Raw genomic sequence first — 8,036 nt, forward strand, 5'->3', positions numbered from 1 at the left:
CTTAAAAAAATAAAAAATAAAAAAAATAAAAAAATAAAAAAAAAATAATAATAAATAAAAACAAGGTCAGCAGATTCATAATGGAAAATTGCATGCAGGTTGCAGGTGTTCTATGGAGGAGAGGAAGCCTCTCAACTCAAAGCTAAGGGTCCTTATCATGCTATCAGGAGACCTGACCAGCACCTCCTCCAAGAATACTCATTTTCTATAAGGTATGTGCAATTTTATTACAGCTTGAGTCTTCTACAGGAAGACACAGATTTTCTACAAGAAAACGCAGATCTTCTACAGGAAGACGCAGATTTTCTACAGGAAGATGCAGATTTTCTACAGGAAGGTGTAGACTCTCTACAGGAAGCTCTGTATTTCTACAGGAAACTTCCTGTAGAAGTTCAGGACGGCCCAGAATCCATCTTATGAGGAGATCTAACGACTAAGGATCGGTTTGGACGCATGCAAGCTATTGTTATCTCCCTTGCACATTGTTGTCACCTCGTCCTGCCCTCCTTGTCGACATGCAACGAAGTTACCTGCACCAGCAAAGCAGATCGATGAGTTCTCAAGGAAAAGAAATTTTTTTTAATGAAAAAACTCTGAGATCTCATACCATATCCAGCCCAGTCATCCAGAAGCCCTGGGAGCATGATCGGGAGGCCAGATCCTTCGTCGTGCAGCATGCACCCAAGGAGGAAGAACTGTTACAAGACATCCCGCGGGAGTCCTGTAACAGTTAATCCCGCTAGAGTGTATACTATTCATAGCGCTGGCCATATGCAATGAACGCAGACGCATGCAGCCAAGCATCAACTTCATCGTCGGCAGCCTGTAAACGTGAACCTCCGGGCCTGTGCAAATTCACCAGCAGCAGATAGATCCATTCATCATCGTCCAAAACCCGAAAAATCGTGTTGCAGCCGCGCAGGTAAGTGTCTCGACCCTCTCTTCCGTCAGATCGCATGAATTTTACTTTGAATTGTTTGCAAAGTGTAAGGTGAATGGGTTGAGCGGCTGTATGGCCAGTTGACTGGCCACGTCGACCGGTTAATGGTCCAGTCAGATGTTTGGGTGGCGGCTGTGACAAAAGGAATGATCAGCACACATGTGAGAACAATCCCCGTCGGAAAAAACGGATTTAGCAGAAGAAACGGCGGCGGATCTGCTGGAGGGATGATGCGGTAGTAAGTGAACGCGCAGTCAAATGATGGAACGACGTCATCCAACGGTCCCGCGGGGACATCTCACCCCCGCGCCACGGATTCCGCCGATTCAAATCTAATCGGCTAGATTGGTCGCATGCATTTATCATTCGCCGTTTGAACCTCGAGTGAACATTCAGATCCCTCTGTAGTTTGAAACTCCAAGTCTTTGGCTATCAGAACGGCTGAGAAACACCACCGAGAGCGCAGACCAACTGCAGTCTTCCCCAGGAATCACGCTGCTCCTACAGGAAAGCTGCTCCTACAGGAAAGTTGTTTCTGCGGGAAGGCGGGTTCCTCACGTAAAAAAGGTGGCAGATAAAAAGGTAACCCTGAACTCTCCATGCAATTGGTTTTTAAAGGTGGCAGGATCGTCGTCTACATTCTGGTTGTAGGAAATGGTTGAAATTGTTGTCTGCTGTGCATAGACTGTCGTTCTACAGGATGTCAGTAAATTAAACTGTGTTAAGGTCCTCAGGGATAAGTTTTGTGGATTATTTGCACGACGGAAGCGTAATTCTACGCTCTGTCCCAATAAGCTAAACTTCTTCCGCATTCGCCACCTCTAGCAACAGTTTTTATCATGCCAGGTGGGTTTATTAGGCGGGAACCCACTGATTCATCAAAATTGAGAGAAAACCAGGAGGTGGTGGAGCTCTTCACACGGGCACAATGGATATCCTTTTGCGACAAGTTGCAGGGTCATGACGACGAAGTGGCAGAAGAATTTTTACAAGCCTTGAGGCCGAAATCCAAAACACTGGCCACCGTGAACTTCAGGGGCCTAAGCCTCAAGCTCACCCCGCAGTATATCAGTCGAATTACTGAACTTCCAATGGGTTTGCCATGGGATAAGGAAGAAAGGAAGTTGAGCCAGCAGGCAAAGAAAGAATTCTTTCCACCTGAGGAGGAATTCACGGAGGACAAAAATGGGGTGCGAAGAACCAGCTTGCTGCCACCATGGAATGAAGTTAGCCTGCAAATCATGAAGTATATAACCTGTGAAGGCCGTTTTAGCATCGTATACGCGTATCACTTCAGGTTGCTCACTGAATTGAGACACCAGATTGATCTTCCTGTAGAAAACAAACTGAGCATTCCTTATTTCTTGCTACAGTCTCTAATGGAGTGTGCCACAAAGTTAAAAGAAGGCATACCAGATCAGGTAACCCACCATGGATTGATCAAACTTCTCATGGAGGATGCGCTTCATTCATATAAGGTTCCCCTCTCATGGGAATCATTCAGAAATTTGATAAGAGATGGAGACATAAGGATGCTGACCGAGGAAAGTGTTTCCTCCAGCAGTGAGGAAAAAGAAGCAGTGGCTGCGGAAAAGAAAGAAACAAGCCAGAAGACCCCGACCACAGTGCAGAAGAAAGAACAAACGAGGAAGCACGAGAAAAAGGATGCTGAGGAAAAAGGTGACACACCCATCTTGTCAGCAAGAGAGAAAAGGTTGCAGAGCAGAACGGACAAAGCTGAGAAGGTCCACATCAGCAAAAGTACCTCGTCAGCACCCGCAACCAAATCAAAAAGCAAAACCCATGCAACAAAGCAAGCCAAGGTGGTGACACCTGTGTCTACAGGAAAACAGAAACAGGCTTCTACAGGAAGCCTGAAAATTATTGGAAAAGGGTCTTCTACAGGAAGCCCGAAAACAGAAAAAGGGTCTTCTACAGGAAGCCCGAAAATTATTGAAAAAGGGGCTTCTACAGGAAGCCCGAAATTGGCTAAAACAGGGTCTTCTACAGGAAGCCCTGGAAAGGCGAAACCCAAGGAGAAGATGGCTGATATTCTAGCAAGGGAGGCAGAAGCTGTACTAGCTGGCCTCAGCACGCCACCTAAGACAAAAGAAAAGAGAAAGAGGGAGACCCCTTTATACTTTAAAGCTCGAAGAAGTGTTAGGATAAAGACGGGCAAGCCATAGCCTTCGTCCAGCAGCCCGATTGTCATTGAAGATACCCCTGCTTCTCCCAAGGAAAAGTCCCCCTCAAGGATAACAGTCACCTATGAGAAGGGGAGCCCAAAGAAAAATATGTGGCAAGAAAGGTTAGACCTGTTGACTGAAAAAGCTCAGCTACAGGAGGCTGAAAATGTTCTACAGGACACTCTGGCCCGGCTACAAGAAACAGAGAAGAGGGAAGGAGAAGGACCCTCATCGCCACCAAGGGAGGGTGAGGTAGAGCCACCTAAAGAGGCAGAAAAAGAACATATACCAGAGCCCAGCCCTCAGCCTAGTCTGAGTTCATACTACACCTTTTTAGAGGCGGGCAAAATCATACCGCAGAAATTTATTGTACCCTTGTTTTTTGCATTAGAGGAAGAAAGAGTCCGTACCCACACATGGATGAAGATCGCCAAGTCAAAGGGTGTGGCGGACATAGGTCCCTTACAAGAGAAACTCAAGGAGATCAGGAGTGAATTCACCATGGCTAAACATGTGGCTAATTGCCAAAGAGTGTACCTACAGGAAGAAAACCAGAAGCTAAGATTGCAGCTACAGGAGCTGAGGGCAGGGGCAGGTACATCCTCCAAAGACACCACAGAAGAACAACAAGGCAAAAAGGAGTTGACCACCGGTCTTGAGGAGCCAATGACACTTCTACAGGAAGCAAAACAGCAAGCACAAATTGAAGTGCAAGCTCTAAAAGAACAACTGCAGCAAAAGGAAGCACAATTGGCCTGCATGGCCAGTTGGGCCATGGAGGCAATACAGTGCAGACAACCTGCAAAATCCTATGGTTTGTACTTGAAAGACCAATGGCTGCAGTTCCAAATAAATACCTTGGCACAAAGAGGTATTTCTCAGATCCAAGACCCACAGCAATTTTATGAGTTGTGCAGTACTAGTTCGTCAGAAGATAAAGCCAAATTAGCAGAGTTCTACCTCCAAAATTTGGCCTTGCCTAATGAAGTTTCCTGGGATCCCAATACTGCCTTGGGTGATATGCAATTGATGGCGTTCGCTTCATGGTTGAACCATGAGGATCAAAGAGCAGCTGAAGCAAAATCGGTCATGAACCGAGAATTGAACGAGCCATTGTTCATTCGAGCAGAACCAGAGGATCCAGTTGCACTCATCTCAGCACACCAACACTTGTCTTCAGATCCCACAGCCTCCTTGAGATTTATGGACCAACAGGCCCAAGCCATAGCTCATTTTGAAGACATGGAAAGACTGTTAGGAGAAAATGTTGCCCAAGCATGAACACGCAGATGGAATACCTTGGCACACAGTTTGAAAATCCGAGAGTACCATACCCCAACTCGGATGAGGGAAGCTTTGGCAAGGGTAGACCTTTACAAGAAATCCATGCAAAGCCTCCAGGCCAGCTGGATTGGCCTTAAACTCAGCCCACCACTGCTGCTAGGATTGACTGAAGGCAGCACAGAGGAGGATGACAGTGAACAATGGGAAGAGGTGAACAGGAAAGCTGGGTTTCATATCAGCAAGGAGGACACTACCACAGAGGCTTGGGATGTAAGGGAAGCAGTAAAATCAATGAAGGATGAAGATTTGGACTAAGTTGCTCAAGGATGAGCAAATATTTTTGCTGGGGGGTGATGATGAGCCCCAATTTTTGGTAACAAATTGGGCTCATTTGGCCTACTTACCTTGCTCAACCCTTCATCTTTTATCACTTATGCATTCATTTCTTGGTATATTCGTGTTATTTGTAGGAAGAAGGGCAGGCATTATATCTACGTGGCTAATACATGATGATTTCAGGTTTTTTTGGCATTAAAGGGAGCAAAGACCACGCAGAAGGAGACAAGGAGACAACAAAGGTGGCATTGCAGGTTTATAGGGAGGTTGTCTACAGCCTTAATGACCTCCCTCGTGATCTCCACCCTAACTCCGAGCTCCAACAACTCTCCCCACCAAGTTTAAAGGCAGCCAACGGGTTCTACAGGAACAGTAGTTTACAGCAGTTTAACTTTTAGTTGGACAGCCAAGCTCCATTAATTGAGGAAGCTAGCTTGATCCTCATCATGTATAAATATTAAGGTCGTGGCCTTTGATAGGGGCTTTTTTGAACTTTTGAACTACTGTTGCAATTTCTAAGCACGAGCTACAGCTCGGTTTTTTGCTCTTTGTAAGCCAGTTTTGGCATGTCATTAGACTCATGATTATTCAATAAAGACAGGCAGCTTTTGATTCAATTCTGAGTTTCTAAGGGAGCTATAGCTCTCAGGTTAGGGCCCAACCTGAGAGCAATAGACCTCCTCTTCTTTGTATTGTTACTTGTCTTTCTTTTCAGCATTTCATTCCTCTGTTTTGACATCCATTTAGAGATTACAGTCTGTTGATTTGACTTCTTTTATGTGATTGAGTAGGATTAGTTTATGGTTCAAGTGCTTTTAGTTGCTTAGATTAGAGTAGAAGGATCAACATTCATTAGAGCTCCAAGAAAAGGCTGATAGTGCACTCACTGCCATCTCTGTTTAGAGATTGGGGGTGTAGACCGTACCAGCCACCAAAAACGCAGTCATACACTTTCATTCAAGCTGAAACACAATCATTTTAATTATAGATCCATCCATGCATTCTGATCTTGAGCAGTGTTTCCTCATTCCAACTCCATGCACGATTTTTCCCTGAAGTATACATTGTTGTTCGTTGATTTAATAACATAGGTAGGATAAGTTGATGAATTCTCGGTTTTGTGCATATTTGTTTCCTTTACATTGCGTTGCATCACTCTGTTATCTTCTTCTTCTTCTCAACCACGTCTAAAGCCACCTACCCAACCTCCGTTCATATCGTTTGCCTTCCAACACTTCCACTGTTCACGTAGCTCTATCTTTTTGGACTTTTCATTGCTTCCACCCTTCCATTCACTAACTAGCTGCAAGCACTCTTTCCTCATCTAATATCTCTGTCCCTGAGCCATCATAAGCCCCCTTCCCATCCTACCTATCCACCTATACCACTCCTCCAACACCCAAAACTCCAACCACAGAACATCCTGTAGAAGCTAGCAGACTTCCTGTAGAAATCTCAAGCTTCCTGTAGGATCCCCTACAGACATCCTGTAGAAACCTGTAACCTCGGTTGCCGAGCACCTGAACGTTGTGGACTTCTATGGAATGATGTTTTGGATCCTCTGGAACCTCTCCTAGCCCTCCTGACCTTTCCCAAGCTTTCTTTCCCTTCGAACTACCCCTGCGCAGTCAAACCCTAATAAGAAACAAAATCATAATAACTCCAAACCAATTAAGCAAAAATACAAAAACAATGTTCTTTTAAGTAGAAGTAGCTTAGTTTCATTCATCTCATATCACTAGAAGTAATGGCATCATTTCTAGAAGTTTGCACACCCACCATTGCATCATAGAGATTAGACTAGTCAAATTAGGGTTTACTAGGGTTTCCCTGTTTTGTTGGCTTTCAGTTCATTATTGCAAAGTAGGTTAATTTCCTTTGAGGTAGTCTTCATCCATCATTTAGAAAGCTTCTTCTGAGAGCATATAGAAGTTGGCTTGAGCCCTAGCGGACTTGTGCCAGCTGACCAAGTGACAGCTGCGACAAGAGCTAGTACTTGTGCATACAGCACCGTCGCTTCCAAGTTTGTTACGAACTACCGGGTTGATAAAATTAGAGATAGGGAGCTCCAGGAGTTGTAGCATTATTGCTACAATACTGGAGCCCACCACAAACTTCGCCCCAGAGAAAGAATCTTTTACTCAAGTCCCAGTCTGGATTCGTTTGTTCTCTCTCCCAATAGATTATTGGGGTCTAAATGCCTTGAAACAAATTGGTGACCAGTTGGGAACATTCATCAAGGCCTCGGAAGCAACATTACAAAAGAGATACACATCTTACGCCAGAATCTGTGTTGAAATGGACGTTTCCGGGGCACTGCATGAGGGGCTCTGGCTGGAATATAGGGACGAGGATTATTTTCAGGCCATAGACTATGAGCAGATTCCCTTCCGGTGCCGCAAATGTCATGAACATGGGCATTTGATGAGAGATTGCCCTATGATTAGGAAGGAAGCAGAGACCGAAACAGCACAAGCCAACAAAGACAAAGAAACCTTCATAAAACCCAAGTCTAGACAGAGAGCTAATAGAAGGAAGAATATCAAAGGTAATACAGACAGAAACAACCACAGCAACTCGTTTGTGATCTTAGATCTTGAAACAGATTCGGAGGACAAGCACAAAACCCTAACATCAGATGCAGGGCATGGTGAAAAGGAAGAACCAACCAGGGAAGGAACGGATGAAGGAGACCTCAACAACGAAGTTCAAATGCAGGAGAGAACAGAGGAGACGGAAGAAGAAACTGATATGCTCACCAGTGATGGCGGAAGTGAGGATCAAGAGTGGGAAGAGGCGCTAGCCAGGGAGGGGATGAATCTACCAGTAATTGCTGAGAACTGGAAGGCTCGAGGAATAGAAAACGCACCGGAAGAAGAAATCAAGAAGGTAAACGACCTGTTCATAGCAAGGCAAAAAGCAGAATTAGAAAAGCAGAATAGGAAGCTAGGTATAGTAAAAGGCAATAGCCTCCACTCGAAAAGTCTCCTATGGAAAACATCCAGCTCAAAGATGAAGAAAAGAAGAGGCCGTAGAACTAGTGGTGAAGTTCTACAGGAGCTAGGCATGATAATGATAAACTCAGGGAAGATGAAGGCACTTAGCGCCTTCCCGTCCTACCAAGAAATTTAGTTAAACATGAAGATCATCTCGTGGAATGCAAGAGGGCTTAACAGCCATGCAAAACACAGAATCTTAAAGAGGAAAATCCAGAAATACAGACCGGAAATTATATTCTTACAAGAAACTAAATGTAGCAACTCTAGCATGAACAGTCTATGTAAGAAGCT

Source organism: Pinus tabuliformis, chromosome 8, assembly GCF_031772625.1.
Source record: "Pinus tabuliformis cultivar Carrire ecotype Pingquan chromosome 8, CPIR1, whole genome shotgun sequence".
NCBI classification, from domain to species: domain Eukaryota; kingdom Viridiplantae; phylum Streptophyta; class Pinopsida; order Pinales; family Pinaceae; genus Pinus; species Pinus tabuliformis.